The sequence below is a fragment of the Lepisma saccharinum genome, chromosome 16 (assembly GCF_977018435.1).
Source record: "Lepisma saccharinum chromosome 16, izLepSacc3.1, whole genome shotgun sequence".
Taxonomy (NCBI): domain Eukaryota; kingdom Metazoa; phylum Arthropoda; class Insecta; order Zygentoma; family Lepismatidae; genus Lepisma; species Lepisma saccharinum.
The window spans coordinates 28419341-28442341 of NC_139244.1; the positions used below are offsets into that span (position 1 = coordinate 28419341).

General features: G+C 35.1%; 1 long non-coding RNA gene across 1 annotated transcript in view; it reads right to left on the reverse strand.

The window, feature by feature from the left end:
• The window catches only part of LOC145999990 (uncharacterized), a 571614-nt gene that overhangs the window by 526996 nt on the left and 21617 nt on the right, over nt 1-23001 (reverse strand). The gene's annotated exons all lie outside the window — the stretch shown is intronic.

Below are 23001 nucleotides of genomic sequence, written 5' to 3' on the forward strand. Positions count from 1 at the left end.
TTGCTTCATAGCTTGCCATCGTGATATTCGGAATTATTTCAAGAGTGTTGAAATTAAATTCGTACCTTGTAAATCAACACGTCTTCACAACTATGAATAGTGTTTTCCAAACAGAATAGCGGCAGTCAGCAGTGTTGCCAATTATTTAAAAATGCCACTGCACAATCTTAGGTGGCTCCCTAATGAAACTACTAATTATTTCCTGCCATATATCATTCTTCTGTAATTTAGATCAAGAAGCAGATATCATCAGGATGGCAGAAACACAAGAACTACCGTATCAGATAGTTTTAGATTAATATTATCTGCACGCTGTAGGAAAGGATTGATGCATTAGAAACTATTTTTCAATCCTATTTTAAAAACGTTAATAACAGTGACGGTGTCGACACATCATATCCAGCAGCATGAACAGATAGTGCTGTTTACTATTTCCGCGTCTGCAACACTTTTCTATCTACAGTTTCTTGTACGTGTGTTGAAGAAATGGCTTTTCTTATGTGTTATATCGTCATGCGTAAATCTATCTAACTTACGAAAAGCTCAATTTCATGACACTGTATGTAAACTGGTAACCAATGAAATCAAAAGATGATATTTGCTATAGTAATTGAATCTATGTATTTTAAAGCCCATTCTCTAGCAATTTGTAACGATAAGAACAAGATACAAGTAAATATTAATGAAACACTTTGATATTATAGAGTAAGGGAGTAAAAATATCATTACACAAAATATATTTCCAATAACAATAACTCCAAGATGTACAAGTTGAGTGAGTAATTTTGAAATAGACTAATATCATGATATTAGAAAAGTAGGTGCCATCTATGGGCCAACGATTGCCCCAATAGCAAGTTAATATTTATTGCTGGAACCTCCAAAATTAAGAATATTCTAGGTCCGTTTCTTAATTTCCAACACACAATTATTTATTTCTGTTGATTTTATGAATTCATGACTTGTTCTATTAATATTGCGACGTCATGAGAAAGGAAGCTATTTTTGGGAGCTCTTCGAAAATTACAACCTGCATTAGAAGTAAGAAATCCTACAAAACTTCAGAATAATTTTGATATCCATACAACGAGGTGTCAGTCTACTTTCCTGTATAAAAACTTAATGAAATAGCGTTTTTCAATATTGTTTTCTGTTTCGCAGTGTGTTGGAAGTGGTATGGAGACAAGACAAGAATTGGCAGATTTGTATATACCTGTCTCGTTCACGATCTCGTCTCCAATTATAAACTCTCGTCTTGAGGCTTGAAAGATATACAGTAAACATTATAGGCTACAGCGTGTTACTGCAAGTACATAGATATCTTTAAGACAATCAACTTTCCTTAATGTTTTTCCCTTTCACGCCTCATTTCGACGCTACGAGCCTTCGAAAAAGGAAATTTTACCCCCCAATATAACGTCTACTGAGAACCTGTAAATTGTAAACAAATCTAGATATTTTGGCTGTGGTCTATTTAGGATACAACTGTTTCAGCTATCTTTCGTCTGATGCCTACATACAACCAATTTTGATATATTGAGTGTGTTTCTGGTTCACTTACAAAATTTGGAAGCGGCCACAAGAATGCAAACTTCAACAGCCAATGAAACCTCACGGCAATATCCCTCGACCAACCACACGCCGCATCTGAGTATGAGATAAACCACTTGCATTCTAACCTCGGTCACTTGTGGGAGCTGCTTAGAAGTAGTAGTGGAACTTCAGTTCTTACTTTTGTTATTAACAGACAAACATTTTGAATAAATGTGGAATGAATTTATGTATTTTACTTTGCTACCGAATGACAAATTTATAATGAAATTGTTTCATCTTAATTATAGAACAACTACCTAATCTCAAATCAAAGTTAGTGTTGCGTGTAATTGTTCTATCTGAAATTTCAATGATGAATTGCAGCATAAATACCTAACCAAACAACTACTTCTTTTCAGACTTCAGCATATCAGTATTTGCAATGATACAAACTTTCAGCGTAATGGTGACAAAGGTTCAATAATACAGGCTCATGATTTCGTAACGAAGCTGTAAGCCTGCACTCTTCTAGATACGTCAATCTGACCAAGGGCCATTCAATGGTTTTGCCAGCTGCTGGCTCCTCTTAGATATTTCAAATATGCAAAGTCAAGTGGTTAGGAGGCTTCCTGAAGTATTGGTGTAACAACAGGTAAACAGAGAGTAATTTGCCAACAGAATAGGAAGCCTGATACTTGACGAATCGGCACGGAGGAAGACTTCACTGTCGGAGAGATAGAGGAGTAGCGACACTCTTTGAACCGAGTTGAAATCTGTAAATAAAGAAGTAGATATTAGCTTGCTAAATCTGATGAAGTTCCATAGTTACTTAAAACTTGTAATACCGTGCCAGTGTTTCGAATGGGATTTAGTGTCTCGTCTCGATTTTGACAAGATCTTCTCGGTCTCGGCTCGTAACGTGAGAGGGAGGTTTGTCTCGTCTCGACAACTATTCCTTGTGCCTGTGATATCGTTACTTCAGGAAGCAACTATGGATTAATATTTTTTTACGTATTGTACTTGTTTTTTTTTCACGTTTACGTACTTTACGTGGTTTTAAGAATATTTTGCATGTTATAGAAATTCTTTCTTGCGCGTAAATATCCAACCCTGGATATAATAACCCATCCAATTTCCTCCCGACTGTCATTTTTTTAATTTCCTAAAATTTACTTCCTTCGTCTGATTTAGGACTATTATCAATTTGGACAGATTCTCTCGGCCTAGTGAGCTCTGGAAAGATTTTCTACCTTTTGAGAGCTAAATTCAGATCCTGAAGATGAGAGAGACGTTAGCTCTCGAAAGCTCGGATACATTTCCAGAACTCACCTAGTCTCTAGTCCGAGATAATATGTTTACAATTTCTACTTTTCTAATTTATATACTAATGATAATGTACGTATTATAATAGCCAAAATTAGCGTATTTGAATGACCAAACTTCACAAGTATACAATTACAACTACGTTTGTATTGTTCTGCAGGGAGGACCATAATTAACTCACGGTTTTAAAATAGCAGAAATAAAAAGAACACGTTTCGCTAGAGCATATTATGTAAATGGAATAAAATCTACACTTGTTAGAGATTAATTCAAACAACACAAAGACACACAAAGACTGTAAAAAAAAATGTTGTCCAAATGGTCCCTAGTTGTTCGTCTCATTTCTGCTATTTTAAAACCGTCAGCTAATTATGCACATCCCTGTAAAAGGTAGTAACCGTCTGATATGAAAGATTCAACTGTCTTTACAGAATAAATGTTCGAAACATTGAATGTGCAGTTATTCTATGAGCTATGAAACAGTTACACTAGTATAGTGAATTTGTGTCTGGGTCTCAGATGAGTATGAATATGAGGTATTGGAGTTCGGGCAACATTAATCAGCATACTCAGGTTGAGCTTGTAAAGTTTAGAAGACAAGCTCTGTGCAGTGATGCTTAGCGTAAAGCAAAAGACGTAGCACCTAATTTCGAGTTGTTGTCGAAAGCCATTGTGCTTGTTCCTTCAAGTGTATCACGTTCCTACTTATATTTTGCAGTTTCGTTATTTTACGTTTCTTTTCTGCCCCTTTAGGCTAATAATGACGACGAGGATGAATAATGATAATACGATATTGATGAAGGAGCACTCACTCCCGTAACCTTTGATGACGATGTTCGGCCATAGGGGATTTCCATCCTTATAATCACTTTTAACCTAGAGAGTCGAAAGGAATAGAAAAATAGAAATATGGGTATAAAATACGATTTCTATTTAGTCTCTTATAAGTAATTTTAAAAAGTAGCTATCTCTACGCTTCAAGAAACAAAGTAGCTCTCAGGCGATATTTCCTGGAGATATACCCTCATATGCAAACATCAGTTAAATAAATTGTTGTTCTTGACCTGAGATCTAGTTACGAAAAACTCTAATATTGATGGATCTTGTGCATTCCATTGATCAATGATCATTCTATCCACCCAGAAAGCAAAATAAATCATATTTCTTATTCGTGGATAAATTACAAATGACGATACATATAAAAAAACAGTTTTCTCTACAATTCAGCAATTCATCGATGTTAATGTTAGATAATGGAAATTACTACAGAGATATAATAACAGAAAACCACACACGAGCCAGTAACACACCGGCCAACCGAACAAGGGAACATTTTTCTCTTGAGGCCAAATCTATAATACTTTTTTTTCTCTATTTAGCTCGATACTATTCACTAAGGAACAAAACACGGACATTTTGAACTTTGATACAACGTGCGCCACCTATCGGTCAAAAATTCGTAAACAATATATATAAGGTGCTTAACACAGTACAGTAATAAATATAAATTGGCACCAGCAGTTCAGGAACGTTTTTGATTTGAGGGCTTACAAAGATTTTTTAATGTTAATGAAATCTACTTCTACAAGCTTAACACAACATTTTTCAGGGGGGTACATTATGCATTGATAGCTTTATGGAGGTATATTGTACCGCCTCATAAAAGTGTGAAGGGGGCAATGTAAGATTTTTGTTCCCCCCCAGTAATAATTTCATTTCATAGCCACAAAATATCATTTCATGTTTTCAAATGTCAAGTGTGCAGTCACTGGCATCTGATTTATTTCTAAGCTGACAATACGCAGGCCTACCCACATTAGGAAAAGCTTAACAGCACTTCTTTTTTTTAAAAAAATATCTGTGTATTTAATAGCCTTTGGAAGAAGAATAGTTACTTCTTTCCAGTAACTATGACTAACTACTTCTGAATATTAGTAATTGCAACTGTCCCGGGTTCGATTCCCGAGATGGATGACCTCGGGTGGAAACTTTTCCGAAAATGTCTCAGCATACAGTGACTAGTTCACCCAGACTGTAAAGGTGGCCGGAGCGTTGTACTGATCACACCACCTTCACGAATAACCTAAGATTGTGAATGTGTGGGCTCTACATCCACATATCCCTCTATACCTTCATAGCATGTTGCAATGCCCGTGGGGTATATTTACTTGTAATTGTAACTTCGTCAAGTCGCAAGAAATGAAAATTTCAATCAGCCAGATTTCTGCATGATTACAAATGCCCGTGAGACAGGAACTTTAGTCTTTCAAACATGATAATTCATGCAGGTCTATATTTAGAAATGTTGAGAATTAAACGAAGACGGAAGTAAGTTTTAGGGAACAAAAATAATTGACAATCGGAAGGTGAAGAGATGGGTTGTATCCCATTGCATAATTTGCAATTTAAATAGCCACGGCAACATTCGAACACGGAAGTTATTTCCTCAACTCACGAATAACGCGAAAGTTAGCGGAAGGAAATGTTACATCGATTGAAATATTGTCGTAGGTGTTCTAAGGTAAATGCAGTGATGTTTTTTGGCGATTAAAATAAAATATGTTTTACTTTCATTGACAAAATCGTCACTGTATTTGACGTCATCAATTGAGAGGAGCAGCCCGACGGAAATTTGTGCATTAAACATATTATAGCCTGTGAGTTGTCTATCTTATAAATGACAGGTGGCGCCATGAGGTGACATGTAAAGTGCATACAGAATGGGTGATTGCTATGAGAGGTTCGATGTATATTTCACAAAAAAATAACACTTCAATTTACATTTATTTATCCTTATACATAGTACCCAGCTTCTGATTATTATATAATTTATTTTGTGTAGTTACGGTTGTATCCATGATTAATTTATTTACCATGAATATTTTGTACATATACAGATTAGTTCCTTGCATTACGTAAAATAATCTGGTCTGAACATTTAACATCTCAGAAATTGATAATTTTTGGTACAGTTGTAGTATCAGTAAAGTTTACGAATACTGCCAAATTTCAGATATTGTCGGCTCTTAGTTTTTGTGTTATTGACTCTCAAGAAAACATATAATGCCCTCCCATTATGAAGATTTTCACACAAATAGTCAATTGATGTCTTCAAAACATATTTTTTTTTCAAAAAAAATAAAAATGGTGTTTTTGAGATTAAATGAAATATTTTTCGAGTGTTTGAAAAATTACAAAATTCAAATACCTCAGTCAGAGGAGAATGACACCAATTTGAGCTCTCTAGGTCAAATTGTTTTTGATCTACAGCTGTTTAAAGATTTCAAAATGTCGTCAAATTTGGCAGTTTTTGTATAAACAAAAAATCTGAATCCTAAAGGTTCAAAAATAATTTATATTGGTTGATTTGACATGGAATGACCCCTAGTAATTTCATAATAATTTGTGTACTAATTTTTGCAAATTTATTGGTACAAAACGACAGCTATATTACACTTTGAACTTGTATCTAGCCACTGATAATGGAGGAGCAGATATCTTGTTGAAATATATACTATATTTAGCGTTATTTCGCTTAAATTCAGTTACGTTTGTTATTGTTATTAATATTGAAACGGGAGTGAAGAGGGTGACGATCTGAATACAAGGAAACCGCGAACCATCTCTTTCATTTCCATGATGCCGCCTTGCATGTAAAAGTAACTTTGTTACTTTTTGAGCTTGCAATAACCGTAACCATGTTACTTTCAAGTAATTGACATATATCCAACTCTCTCCTCTTCTGTTTCTTTATCCATGTCTTTACCCTTCTGTCTGAATGGAAACCGCTACATAATTTCGAAACAAAAGACATACACTAAAAGCGCGGAGAATTACGAAGTTTTTGTTTTCACTACTGAGTACATATTTCGTCGCGGAGCACTAACGCTAAGAGAATTTTAGTAACTGTTACGGCACGTAAAAATAGAAAAACATATTTTATTGTATGTGCTTTCTTGTGTCGGCAAATGCGTTCCTGTCAATCAATCTCTAAATGGGCAAGAGTATATCCCAACACTTAGAAAATGTTCACATTTTGGTCCCCATTATGAAATTTTCCATCTGATTTTGTTCGAATCCAATACCTTTTCGGTCATTCGCTGCCGCACGAATTCCAACTAAATATATTCAAATTTCCTGCAGGTATCGGAGACCCAATTTTGATGGCCTGCTTTCCTAAACTTCTTCTTCTTCCTCTTGAATCCCGTTTTGCCACTACAAAAATTTATAATTGCATCGGCGACATCCTAAATTTCTTTATCCTTTTGGCTTCTAACTTAATAATTTTCGAGGCAAACGACTATCTGGCATCATCAGAACATGTTGATTCCACTTTAACTAACATTTTTGAATTTCTCCCAACATTGCTTCGATCATCCATTGATTTCGGTTTCCTTCACTTCTAATTTTGTCTCGTAAGATTACTCCACATAAAGACTTTCTGAACAATTTATTCTGATTTACCATGTTGACGAAGATTCCAACATTCGCTATCATATAGAAGAGCAGGTTTTGAAATTTGGTATCTAATCTGAATTTCTTATCTCATTTGTTTTCCAAAATTTATTTTTAAAAATCTTTTTAATCTATTGTAATTTATTAAATTTTTCTCAACATCTTATCGGTGTTCGAACTGTGACCTGTTCAATTAATTTTTCGTTTATCTCTACTTTCACTCAAGGAACTTCTTTACCATGTACTGCCATTGAATTTGTTTTATCCTCTGAAATGTCTGAAACAATGCAATATATTTCAAAGTTTTCACTGCCGAGTTGCAGGGCAAATAATGACCTAACAAGCCTCTGAGTTGCCTATCATGAGAACATAAAATGCAGCCTACACAGTACTTTAAAAGTAAAAAAATGGCCAAAAGTGGATATGTTACTCAAGCACACATATTCGTGTTACACTACTCGAGATCTATGCATACAACCAAGTTCGGATCTGGCCATGAGAATCTTCTCAAAATAGAGTTATCTACCAGTCAAGAAATTTATGCAAGTTAAGAAAAAGTAAAGAAATCAACAAGTTGGCCAAGAAGTCAATAAAAAGTCATGAAATTATACTTGTCGTTAAGAATTTTTGGTATCACAATGACTGATTGATTGATTTAGTATATTTTCTTCACTTTTCTGCCCCTTTGGCTAATCGTGAAGATGAGGATTAATGGTAGTAAGATAAGATGAATGAATGGACAACCACTAATATAAAGGGACGGCAACATGAGCCCCACATAAGATTAATGGCTGTAAGTTCAGACGCCAGAGCCTCGCTAGTCTGCCAAACGCAGTCCACGGTGCATTAATAGATGATGCAAGTCTAATGCTCTTGTTAAAAAGGGCTTCAGTTTTCATCTTTACTTGCCTCTTGGTAGGGATTTTTCATTGAATAAATATTTATTGTCTTAATTCATAATTTCCAACTTTACCTAAGTAGAGGTCGAAAAATATAGGTTACGAAAAACAAAAGAGGTCAAGAAAAAGTCATGAAAAGTCAAGAACTTTGCATTTGTTATTTTAGTACACAGGAAAGTTCACGGCAAAAAAATATATTTGTAAAGAAGTGCGGCTACCACATACGTCATTAGAGATTAAGCTTCTCCACAGTATCTAATCATTGCTAAGAAAATGAGAATGCCGCATGAGTCGTGAACTTATGGAGTTTAAGAAACATAACTTTGTACTCATATATGCGCCAGCAGGAAGGATCGGAATGGGCGCTTGTAATATGTATCAAGAAAATATTGGCCTACTTATTTTCCCTTTATTTTCAAATTTTCTTCAATCATCTTTCTGGCTTTAGTTCTCCTATTCTCAGGTTTAATAACTCTTGCCTTAATCACATCCTTCTCTATGTTTTCCCTCTTGCGTCATTTTCTTTATCTTCTCTCTCTTTCTCTCTCTTTCCAGAGCTTCTATTATTTCTCTTCGTTTTCTCTTCCTCTGTCTCGTTTCTATATTTCTCTTTTCTTTTTTTACTCTCAATCTGTCTGTTTGGTTTCTTGATTCCTCTCTCGTTATATCTCTCTATCTTGACTGTTTATTTATCTAATTTACAATTTTCTTCGGCCCCTCTCTCTGTGTGCGTATGCGGTATTTCTCATTCTTTCTGCCTCCCACTTTTCTATTTCTCTGCCTTTCTTCCCCTTGTCTCTTTATTTCTCTTTCTCTCTGCCCCTTACTTCTTTCCTTCTCTTCATTTCTACTTATCACTTGTTAAACTCTCTCTTTCTGTCATTCGCTTCATTATACACGTTATCTTTCCATTCTCTCTCTGTCTTTCTCTTCCACACTTCTTTGTTTCTCTCTGCCTCCCACTTCTTTCTTTCTTTTTCTTCCTACTTATCATTTCTATATTTCTCTTTTCTGTCATTCGCTTCTATATATCTGTTCTCCCTCTTTCTCTCTGTCTTGTCTTTCTTCCTTTACTTCTTTATTTATCTTACTCTCTGCCTACCACTTCTTTCTTTCTCTTCTCTTTTTTTTCTGTCATTCGCTTGTTTATACCTATTCTCTTCCCACACACTCTCTTGCTCCCTTTGTATATGTGTGTTGTCTGACTTTTAAAATTCCCCTCCTTCCTTTCATCGTTCTCTACATAGCTATCATTCAGTTCTATCTCCCTCCGTTAAAAATGTTTCCTTCTTCTAATGTCTCTAAACATGACGTCAAGACATCTCACTTACGGACACGAGTTTTCGATTTTGATCCCCCTTCCATAACAAAATTTGCTGCGGGCACACATGTTTCTATTCATCTAGCAGAACCATTCTCATTTTTGTCAATATCTACGGATTATGCACATTAATTTTACTTCCATATCAAAATTGGAGCGTATTTAGGGGCGAGGTTTCCCTAGAAACAAGATTTACAAGCAACCGTTTTGTCCGTAGCCTATGGCCTATCGTTACAATAGCCTCGAACGTTTCGTTTCGTCTCTATCTCATATTCTGTGACATACTGTATACTTTCTAATTTACTGCAAACTTGTAGCAATTTTAAATGTATTTTTAACTTAATTGCTTTACCTTGATTGTATTTTAGCCGTATTTTCACTATTAACCTAGCTGTACAAAACATGAACTAAAAACTATTAAATTATATTCAACTGCATATATTTTTTTAAAAAATAGGACTTGGAATCGTTTGATTCAACAAGTTCAGTAGCCACCTTAATTTAAATAAGTTGTCCATGATTGAGAACCAGGAGTTATGGTGGACCGAAAATTATACAATTTTCTACGATTTCTACAACACCACTATTTATTGCTTTTATTCATGGAAATCATTTTCAAAAAATGATTTATTCACTGTACACATTAAAACTTAAAATAAGTAACACCATAATTCTTTATACATATTCTTTATATTATGTGCTGAAACAAAGAACAGATGCGTTTGCTATTCATGCCATTGTTTATAATTTAATTTTCACTTTTTCCAGATTCGTCACTTCCGGTGTGTCGCGACTACGATTAGAACAGGAACTTCTATCGCATAAGTTAAGGTAAAAAAGGTAAAGTGTTCCCCTGTGCATAGCACCACGCCATGAAGGCGTATAGGGGGTGTAGGGGTAACGCCCCACACTTTCTTGATCCGGTCGTGAGTGGGGGTGATGTGATCAGCATCACGCCCCTGACCGCCTTTACCCCCCAGGGTTTCCCCCAGGTACCCATGTTATTCGACGCTGGGTAGGCGCCGGGGCCGCTTCCACCGTTAGAAAAGTTCCCGGATTTGAACCGGCCGGGGATCGAACCTTGTGCATGGTAGTCAGACGCGTTACCGACTGAGCCACCGCGGCCACTTAAACTACATTATTCTCTTTACAATATTTATAACTATTATGAAGATGTTAACTTGCTATTCACCATAATTTGAAAATTAAACATATTGTAGATTATTATTATAAAAGTTTTCCTCTTGATCTGACGCTCAAAACTAATTAAAATATGCATTTTGATCAAAACATAGGAAGAATCAAATAATTGTGCGGAAGGTTGCATATACTGATGGAATGAAATCATTAAAATGCATTAGATGCATTTACCTTCATGTTGCCAAATAGATGCATATAATTTTTTATACGACGTTTGTACTTCACGTCTTTTTACTTTTTCATTCTCGTCAAACGCTACGATCGGGGCTCGAAATGAAAATTTTCACGATACGGAACGTTTTACTTAAGATAACACGGTGTTCTCTTTCTTGTCTCTGGTTACTAGAGCGATGAATACTGAAATGATACGCTGTATTACAATTAATAATTGTTAATATTAAAATATTTACATAAACATTAACTAATATAAAATACATTGGACACGGGTCTTCTGGAATTTTCTTCCCTTTTCAAAATTTAAACAGACGGAAATAATTGATGGCAGTAAGCTCGTCCAACAGAGAAAAAAACATTGAATTAAATGCACATATCCTCAAAAGTCTGTTTTAAAAAATAGTTGTTAAAGTGAAAGATGCTTCCATAATGTTATTTTGCGGTAAGGGATTGAATTTATGGTTTGGCCGACTTCAAATTTTACTGTTGGGCTAATCTGTCAGGACAATCGAATCCATAAGACCTGACAAATAATAATAATGAACCAATAATAAGAAAGTAAAGTCGAAAACAGTGAGACACAAAAAGATGAAGTCAACATAGGCGCCATCATACTGCTAAGCTCCCTCGCTGCAACAATCATTTCCACGTAGAGGAGAATCTTATGTGAATGCTTTAATGTATACTATTAAAAATTATTAACAATTTAGTTCACATTGAAAAGGTAAATGTAGTGAAATATCTAAAGGAACTAGAACGGTCCGTTGCCATTGCTGACGAAACAGAACGGGAAGGTTCCAGATATTCACGTTCCGCTCCGGTCTATTACGAGCTCTGGCTACGATATAAGATGCATGAGTAACTAATAAGGTTATATATATATATATATATATATATATATATATATATATGTGTGTGTGTATATATGTATGTATGTACGTATATATACACACCGCCGTCCGTATACCTTGGACTACAGCCCTGCTACACATCGCCTATCCTTTGCGGTCTCTATTTCTTTCTATTTACTGGTATTTTTGATCCTAGTTCTCCGTGTCGTCTTGTCTCCAACCTAGTTCGACGCACTTTCATTTTCACTCGTGATTTACACTGTAAGTTATGTTTCCGCGTAAGTCACCTTCCGATCCGTGGTCTTGACGGTTTAGCATTTTTGGAAGTGTCGGCAACATTTGTCCTGTTTTGTGTCTTCATTGTTTAATGGCGATTTTCCATTGCGCAAAACTGTCGTGCAAACTGGGCGATTTAAAATTAATGTATATGGAGTATAGTTTGTTTACTTATATATTTCTAGAACTAGGCTAGATATCTAGACCTGATTATAATCTATTATATATGAATCGGCAGGTTTAAGGAGGGAATGAAGACCAAAAAATGGCAAAATGACCTTTTGTACTCGACATCATCGGAAAGCGTCGTTCTACACGTGAGTGTGAAGGAAGATATAAAAGGCAGTTCCTAGAGGAAGATAAAGAACATTGAAATCAACGTAAGGTGTAAGAAGGAAATTAATCCCTACCACTTATACAGTTCTTTTTGATTTCCCACAAATTTACTTTTTGGACTTATTCCCTTCTTAAACCTGCCGATTCATATATAATTGTACACTTATATTTCATCGAATGTGGGCTCTGTTCTGATTTGTTAACCAACTGCGCTGCTGTTTTTTATTTTTTGTACATCCTTTTGCTATATGTATTCGGTGTTTTTATGCTAATTAAGTCCTGGCATTTTATAAATCCTTCTTCTAGAATACCGTTCGCTGGTGTTGTGACTGCTATGATTCGGACGATGCGGTTATTTTGTGCAGAATTTGAGTTTTTCCCTTTGCATGAAGTCGTATAAAGTTTCAAGGTTGATCATTTCTCTCATTTGGATGTTTGGAACCTATCTGTCTGCTCCAGATATTATTCTCTTTGCATTGTTCTGCACGCTTTTTTAATGATTTCTGCTAAGATGGTAAACTTTGTTGCTACACTACGCATTTAAGCATTGTCCTGACGAGCACAATACAATTGAAAATATATATACTTTATCTGTGTCGAACACGAAGGGAAATGTAGTCCAATATATTGTTGTTTTTACATAGCAATGTGTCAACAGTTACTTAGAGAATACGGTACTCACTTGAGTGCGTTCGTTTTGGCTCTGGGCCGAGATAGCGCGTGAGATAGCGCAGATGTTGGCATTTTCGTCCGTAACGTCTCGCTTATTTACGCACATATCTTTAGCATGTAGACAATTATATTTATATTGCATAAAGAGTACTAAACTGTGTTATAAGATTTGCTCAAAGTTGTTCACGCGAACAAATGCACTGTAGTAGAAAGAGATACGTAAGTAGAAATTAATCTATAGTATGTTATATTGGTCCTATATTTTACAGTGTCAAGGGACATACACAAAGAAATGTTGGAGAAATATACTTGTCAAGAACAACAGTGCTGGTAGGCTAAGTATGCAAAAAAAAGCAACGTTACTTGTTGGTAAATTTAGAAACTATTTGTGCATGCAATTTTTTTTAAAATTTATATAGCTAGATTAGGACGAACGCAAGAATGAGGAATATGAAAATAAATATGATATATTGCAACACTATATCATACGTGAGAAGCTCTTTAAATTTTGGATTTAACGACAGGAAGTATTGGATTATGTGTAGAGGAAAGGGTGGTAATGTGGAACCCTGCTGCTAATAAGTTTTTTTTATTGTAAATTTGCAATGTTTTTAAAGATGTCGATGTTTGTATTATGGACTCCTATGATGCTGGCAATATGGACCTGTGTTTCATTTTTCATTCACGTTTTAGAAACATTTATATATTTTATATACTGCGGTGCTGACAGGGATGCACATTTGTATGATTTCTTTATAGATAGATTTAAAAACATAAAAATGGATTTTACTTTTAATCAGGATTTCCTATCGAAAGAAACAGCTATTGTGTGCGTTCAACATTTGTAACACTTAACTTTGTTCATTAAATAGAAAATGCACTTCTAAAATTAACATTATTTTGTAATTTTTAAAAATTTTCTATGTGCTCCACAAAATGGGGAGAGGGGGTCCCCATATTACATATAATCAAATAATTATACGCGGTGTGGCATAAACTGACGAAATTAAATCCTTAAAACATAGCTATTACATGTATTTCCTTTCTTTGTCGGTCCATGTGGAATAGAGGCACTTAACTTTCTTCCTTCAAGTCACCAGCACAGATTCTATTTTACACAAGATATTTTCTTGGTTCAAATGGTTCGAGGATGACATACAACCAGACTGCAAATGTTTATTCCCAAGTTCTTTTTGGATCATGAATAAAGGTTCAAGTTCATATTCAGGAAAAATTAGTCGAACTTCACGTTAGTGAATTTCCTCCTTTAATTTCTAACTGGCAAATAGTGAATAAAATAATATGGAAAGGTGCACTTTTCTAAGTGAAAGGCAAGTTTCAAACTGTGCTGCGACACGCATTTAATTGAAGGTTAAGTTTAATTGTAGCAACTGTCATCTGGTTTACAGTCGACAAAGTATGTTGTTCCTGTACCGGATTAGAATCAATCATAAAGCCAGATTCTTAAGACAATAAAATGGGACATTTTTGATGTTCTCCTGAATAAAAAGTACATATTTTAGTATAAAAAGTGTTTCGTCATGAATACTTATATTTGAAAACTATTTAGTTATATAAATAAGTACTGCATAATTAAGTTATGAAATATTCACTGCACTCCAATCGAGCAGTCTTTTAGAATTAAGAGTTATTCATCGATAAATGGATCTTCTTCAGTACATCTTTCTTTTCATGTAGCATTTTGTAAAAGTTAACACACGTGTGGTTAAAGTTCACCTTAATAATCAACATAACTTTCAAAGTTTTTATTGGAAGAACGTTACAAACCATTTATGCACGAAAATATTCGTTCAGTGGGGGCATTAGTGCCAGGTAAACAGAGAAGAAACAAAATTTTAAGAAAACTGGAATGTTTACATTGAAATGTGAAATATTTTATATCCAACAATGTATAGTTTATGATAATAGAAGAGATGTGCTGTTTGCAGTAATTTTATGCCGATAAATCATTCTCACAAATAGGAACATTTTGGGGTTCCCGTTTTACCTTAAAAAAAATCCTGACACAGACTCAAAAAAGGGGCTGTCCCGGCTAATACGGGATGTCTATTCACCTTAATCAATCCTCATTTATGCCTAGAAAAGTGAATAAAAACAATAATGTTATCTTTGGGTTTAGGACACTAATTTTGTACAATTTTAGAATTCTTTTTTGTTAAATTAACGCCATAAAGAACGTCACGATAATAAGAAATGGTCAGAACGAGAGATTGCACAATACGTAATTTAACATCAGACGAAATAGAGCCATCTATGTGGTACACTTTTGAACTTTGAGATGTTACGTGGTTTTGCCAATGAAGTTAGTGATTAGCCTTGGTTTTTAAGACCTGGAAAGAGAATAGGACGTTGACGGTTACTCCTGAAATGACACAATTGGGAATATACTGGGGGGGGGGGGTTAAGAAACTGTTGCAAATTAGCTGGATTGATATGTCTTAAGAAATTATTTTGCTGACTGCTACTTGAGGCAGGCTCTGGCGGCGAGAGCATTTCCATTACGCCGGGGGCTGCAAATCGTAGTCCATAACAGTGGGAATGGCTGGGACAATTTACAATAATTTCATTTTTTTTTTTACATTTTGTAGTGTAAATTTATTTTCTATTGTTCCTTGCAGAGAGATACTACGAAGATAAAAATTTTAATGCCATAACAGACAAACAGAAACATTTCATCGTTGTTCAACTATTTCAAAAGTACGGTAAAATAAAATATAATCACCCATCCTCATCTTCGCGATTTGCCAAAATTTGCAGAAATGAGATGTAAAATAAAGCATATCAAATGAAAGTATTTCACATGTGCATTGGAACTTTCTCAACCCGGGATCGCTCGCGCGTATAGTCACCACACGATAACTCGCGTATTACATTTCTTCTCTTAAACTTAATTTTTGTGTAATTTGACATTTTCATAAACGGATATACAGTGGACTTTCTTCAATTCGAACTTCGATAATTCGAATTAGTAGGTAATTTATTCCACTTCAAACCATCTTTAATGACGTGATGTTTTTGTTAATTCGAATTTTTGATAATTCAAACATTTTTCGTGTCCCCTTGAAGTTCGAATAAAGAAGAGTTAGTCCACTATATTTAATATACAGATCACTTGTGTATAATAACAGTAATATTTCTAAAGCAGTACTGGCTTGAAGTGAAATAGTTTCATGATTTTATCTCAAATAATATGATTGCTTTAATTTGATTTAATTATTTTCTAACGTCGCCTTTCTGCCTTTTCTGGCCAATCGCGACGATTACCATGAGTGATGATATGATGCCCATACCGGGATTTGTGGATCCATATCGTAGAGCGCGCTGCCCTATCTATTCCGGCAATAATATGATGGCGTAGAATGATGACGTTTACCAATACGAAACACAGAGTTCTCCACAAATCTCGAAGAAGCTAGGATTCACTAATATGAAAATGTATTCGAGGAACAATTGTTTATAATCAAGCACTGTTACGTGACCTCGTGCGATTTCCTTTGCAGTTTCGGTACTATTATCGTATGGGTGAAACACCTACGAATCATATATTTCGGACTTCTTTACATTGCTAACGTGTTGCGGAACATTTCTTAAGGCGAAATAATGCATTCCTAACTAAGATAATGTTTATTTTCTCTATTTACGAGTACTTACTGTTACTTGTTGTTTCGAATCTGTAACACATTATGGCCGTGATAGCATACTGGTTTAGGGGGCGTTCTGAGAGTGTTTTGTCGATTTATGCAGTGGTGCAACCTCGTTCACCGGAAAATATCTACTTTCGTGCCCCTATTTGAAATTATGCTAATACGTCGCATTTACGTGTAGAACTTGTGAAATAACCTTGCGATTTACCACGTTCATTGTACATAAACAGCAATTCGGAACCATCTTCCTTTCGCAATTCGGAACCATCTTTCTTTCGCAATTCGTTAATGCTCTTCCTTTACGCACAACACTCTTGCAACCTTGAACATTGACGTCAGACGAGGAATGCCTACGTGGTTAGGTTAGGCCTGTTAGGTTAGGTTCCATTAGCATAAATACAAAGAAAAAAATAATATTTTCGCTAATAGACGCGTTACCTTTGTATTGCCTAACATGAAAAAAAATTCCTGTGACGTCAGAACACAATGTTGCTACAGTCTTGTGCGATAAGTGACACCCATTCGGGTCGGAACCATCTTTCTTTCGAAATTGGTTATGTGCTCTCGTGCTAGTGAAAACACGGCGAACCTTGAATATTGACGTCAGACGAGGAATGCCTACGTGGTTAGGTTAGGCCTGTTGGGTTAGGTTCCATTAGCATAGATACAAAGAAAAATTATTATTTTCGCTAAGAGACGCGTTAGCTTGTATTGCCTAACATGAAAAAGATCTTTCCTATGACGTCAGAACACAATGTTGCTACAGTGTTGTGCGATAAGTGACACCCATTCGGTCGGAACCATCTTTCTTTCGTAATTCGTTAATTCTCTTCCTTTACGCACAACAATCTTGCAACCTTGAATATTGACGTCACACGAGGAATGCCTACGTGGTTAGGTTAGGCCTGTTAGGTTAGGTTCCATTAGCATAAATACAAAGAAAAATTGTAAAAACAGCTAAATACAAAGAAAAATTGTAAAAACAGCTCTCTCCTGTGACGTCGGAACACAATGTTGCTACAATGTTGTGCGATAAGTGACACCCATTCGGGAAAAATGGCTTGTTCCGAACTCGACAGGTGGTTCTAGTGAAAACACGGCGAGGCTGAAACACTGGCTACGGGGTTGCATCGTCTTAACACAAGGAACATTGCACTCTCATGCAAAAAGCAAATGGCGGGAGCAGAAACAGCGTGTCGGACAGAGATTTTCGCAGAAAACAACACGTATTCACATTAAAATGGATCAAATCTACATTCAGGAACTTCCAAAACGCTCAAGAAAATGATTTCCGTAAGTACTTTCTCCTGTAAATTTGAAGGAAATTTGAAGGAATCCGTTTCACCCATACGATAATGTTACCGCAGTTTCCAACATACTTGCACTCCGGTTAAAACAACATGAAAATAGGATTATGTTATAAGAAGTTATGTAAACCATCAGAAACTCCTTCCTTCTACATTCCTTCATGAAACAAGTAAGTAAGAGAACTTAGCATCATCTTTTATTTTGCAGTTATCATGATATTAAGGAATTTTCTTGAAATATTCGATGGTTCTTGTCAATTCTACCCCTTCAGCGTATTTATGTGCTGCCCCCTGGACTTGACTAGGCCTAGGATAGCTTGCAAATCGTCCTCTGACTTCGGCACTCCTTTAGCACCGTTACCGGTGTCATGGCTATTCAGCTATTTCCCACAGTGCAATAAATATATGAATATATGCTCGCAATAATGAAATTATGGCATATTTTTCTCAGCATTTTTATTTCAAAATCTATCAAATTGTGTTGTCATCATTGTTAAATATTTTATGAAACATAACATTGAATGTATCAAAGATATGGAAGGCGATTTCAAGAAAGTGTTGTTGAATCTGTTTACAGATGTGATACTGAGGCATTCTGAAGAATATCTTTCTCTCGTCTTCACATGGTATTTACTATAATACTCAATTTACTATAACAATAATCAATAACCTCAGTTTAAATATTACCTATGCATTGACAATGGCTGACACTTTTATAATGGGCGTAACTTGCGACATAATTTTGGGGGAGCAGGTACGAACTTGAGGCTTAACTTTGGGGGGGGGGGGGGGCTGCAGAGTCGAAAAGTGTACAGGATTATTTACTAAATAACTGTTACATTTGCAAAATCATAAATATTATTATTTATTATTTAGCTCCTCAGGTCTTAGGATGTTAGGATGTTTGTAAAAATAAATGTAACTAACTGAAAAGTAGAAACAAACCGAACTTTACGATTTCTTGTTTACGCAGTTACGTTCTATTTATACATAACCTTTCTCATTTTAATGTTCTAGTACTTCATGTAACTTCGCATGTTTTTGAATCTAGGATAAAACACGCCTCTTCTCCCCTTCCCAATTGTTCTGGGGTCATTACATGTCAAGTGAACCAATGAAAAACACCTAACCACCTCTAATTTTATTCATACTGAATTGTCAGGAAGTACTACCCTAAGGCAGGAAAAACTGCAAAATTGGAGATTTGTATCCGTTGTAGTTCTCCAGTTAGAACACTCTGAAATATGGAAAAAAACACAATTTTCGGCACACATGCAATCCCAAAAAACTCATAAATCAAGCTAGAATTGATGTAGAAGGTTGGGATCAGAGCGAAATTGTTTCTTTTGCTATGAGCTTTAATTAGATATATCACATGACTACTTTTCAATTTTTTTTATTTCAAGGTCATTCAAACTTTTTTTTGATAACCGATTTTTTCAAAAAACCTATATTTAGAATGTTTTAAAAAAATACACATAGAAACATACATATTTCAACATCAAGTCTTAGAAGGTTTGTTATGGGATCGCAATGGTATCATAGTTTTTGACGTATAAACAAATATTATACACTAGGTAAGACCATATGACACGGAAATATTACAATGTAAATTACATTCCTTTGTAAAGAGACTATGTTGTTTACCAAATTGGGCAAACGGTGAAATAATGTGTATGTAGGAAAGGGGCGTAACTTGTGATCTCGCTTTTTTGGGGGAGGGCAAGTTTTAACAAATGTTTAAACATATTTTTTTTAGATATTGTAAAGTTTTTTTTTATTGTTTTACAATATATTTTAAATTTTAAATGTAATGTTTTAAATTTTTAAAAATTTTTTTTAACAAATATATTTAAAATTTTGCCCCCCCCCCAAAAAAAAAGTGAGACCCCAAGTTCGCTCCTTTCCTACATACCCATTATTTCACCATTTGGCCAATTTGGTAAACAACATAGTCTCTTTACAAAGGAATGCAATTTACATTGCAATATTCCGGTGTCATATGGTCTTACCTAATGTATAGTATTTATTTATACATGTCAAAAGCTATGATCCCATTGCGATCCCATAACAAAACTTCTAAGACTTAATGTTGAAATATGTATGTTTTTATGTGAATTTTTTAAAGATATTCAAAATACAGGTTTTTGAAATATTCGATTTTCAAAAAAGTTTGAATGACCTTGCAATGAAAAAAATTGAAAAGTAGTCATGTGATATATCTAATTAAAGCTCATAGCAAAAGCAAGAATTTGGTTCATATCCCAACCTTCTACATCAATTCTAGCTTGATTTATGAGTTTTTGTGATTGCATGTGTGCCGAAAATTGTGTTTTTTTCCATATTTCAGAGGGTTCTGACTGGAGAACTACAACGGATACAAAACTGTAATTTTGCAGTTTTTCCTACCTTAGGTGGCACTTCATAACAACTAAGTATGAATAGAATCAGAGATGTTCACGTTCAAAATTGACCAAAATTTGGTTCACTTGACATGGAATGACCCTCTGATAAATAATTGTAAGTTACAATGTATCTTTTTTAAAATGTTGATAGAAATACGTAATATCGATTGTACACTACGACAAATTCACAACAAAGAAGTTGTACATCATGCATAGTTTGTAACAAATGTATTCATATTTAATCAAAATAATAAAACACTTCGGATGTTTTATTACATGACTGTGCAGATGAGATTGTGTTCAACTTGTATAAGTATGTAAATACTCTTTGGAGCTTAGTACAACCTTGGTTTTCCAATGCACTTTATTATTTTCGTAAATTGCGAAAAGTAACACTTGTTTTTAACGAATATTAAAGCTACAGAGATAAACTTGCCAAAGTTATGGATTACAATATAATGTCAATCTAAATTCAGGTGTATGTATTTCTGTCATTACAGTGACATCTGTACTTCATTTCTAGAATGAATGCCATGTGGAGAAGCCTCAACAAAAGAAAAAAAACGTTTTCTGTCATTTTCAGAAGTAGAACAAAAATATCTACCACCTCCCTTTACTTACCTGTCTCTGGATAACAAATTTCAAAATAATTCCCGTCTTGCCCTAGAGTGAGGGCATGGGCGTATTAAAGGGGCGGTTCAACGGGTCCAATCCCCCCCTTTGGTTCAGTAAAATTACCAGATTACCTGTTCTATCCGCTATGCGCAGAGACTTGTTAGTAAAAAATTCTTCAGACTTATTGTGTTCTCATAAATTACAAGCGTATAGAACGAGATACGGATTGGAAAGAAATTAATAACACACACCTGATGGCACTGCAAAGCAAGTGTCTGCAATTTCCTGAGAGTTTCGGAATTTCTCTGGAAAATACTCAGGAAACTCCTGACGTTTCACAAATTCTATAATGCCACATGTAATTTCTGCCCGATGTAGCTGCTTGTGAACTTATAGCGCAAATATTATAATTTCATTAGACGTTCCCGATATGGTTTGTTACCATTCAAGGTTTAAATATTCCTCAGGTTCTAATTTGTTTGATAATTTGTAATTTCCCAACTTTTTGATAATCCCGATAAACCATTTTCCAAACTCTAGATCGGAATGGAAAACTTGTCCCTATTGGAGATTGTAACTGCATCTGGGCTAGCTTCAGCTATTAGTACTTCTACTCTCTCTGGGTAGTATGAAATCATTTTCAATTCAACCCCATCTCTTAACTTGTTATAAAACTTGAGAATGAATCCTTATTGGTTGGTGGTACTTCGTTGTGAGCATTGATCGGTGCGGGGTAGTCACAGTGGCTGGGGGTGATTCCTTATTGGTTAATAACAATATTTCTCTTTGTCTTGTGTAGTATCGGTGATGTGTATGTACGTATGTGTCTTGTGTTGTAGTTGTGCTGTCTAGTATGTTTGTGTAGTAGTTGTGCTGTCCAGTATGTTTTTTTTTGTCTTGCGTAGTAGTTGTGCTGTCTAATTTGTTTGTGTTTGTCTTGTGTAGTAGTTGTGGTGTGTAGTTTGTTTATGTTTCTATTGTGTAGTAGTTGTGGTGTGTTTGTGTTTATATTGTGTTATAGTTGTGATGTGTGTGTGTGTGTCTTGTGTAGTAGTTGTGCTGTCTCATGTGTTTGTGTACGTCTTGTGTAGTAATTGTGCTGTCTAGTGTGTTTGTGTTTGTCTTGTGTAGTAGTTCCTCCATTCATATTGGGGTTAGGCGTAGAGCTGACAACTCTGCACTGTAAAAAAAAATGTCAAGAAACAGCAATATAAGGCCATGGATGTTCCCAAGGTAAAATATTCCGGAGGTAAAATAGTCCCCCGTTCGGATCTCCGGGTGGGGACTACTTTGGGAGGTCCCTGGACTAAGGATAAGATCTACGTTATGAATAAGGATATTAAACTAGGCACCTGGAATGTTCTGAGCCTTTACCGGCCTGGGGCATTTCAGTGTACAGTTAATGAGATAGTTAAGTATAAATTAGATGTAGTAGGTGTCCAGGAAGTTAGGTGGCCAGGAGAAGGGAATTGTAAAACTAAAAATTATACTCTTTTCTATGGTGGTACTGAAAATCATAATTTTGGAACAGGCTTTTTCATGAATAATAGAATTATCTCGGCTCTTAAAACAGTAGAATTTATTAATTATAGGATATCATATGCAGTTTTACAGGGTAGGTGGTGTAAAATTATTTTAATAAACATACATGCACCAACGGAAGATAAAGATGATAATACTAAAGATGATTTTTATGCAGAGTTAGAACAGGTCTTTGATAAATTTTCTCAGTATGATATGAAAATTCTGTTAGGTGACTGTAATGCACAGATTGGCAAAGAAGAGACATTTAAACCCACGATTGGTAAAGAAAGTCTTCATGAATTAAGTAATGATAATGGTATAAGATTGATTAGTTTTGCAACCTCAAAGAATTTAATTGTGAAAAGTACCACTTTTAAACATAAAGATATCCATAAATATACCTGGTCTTCTCCAGATGGTAAAACTCATAATCAGATAGATCATA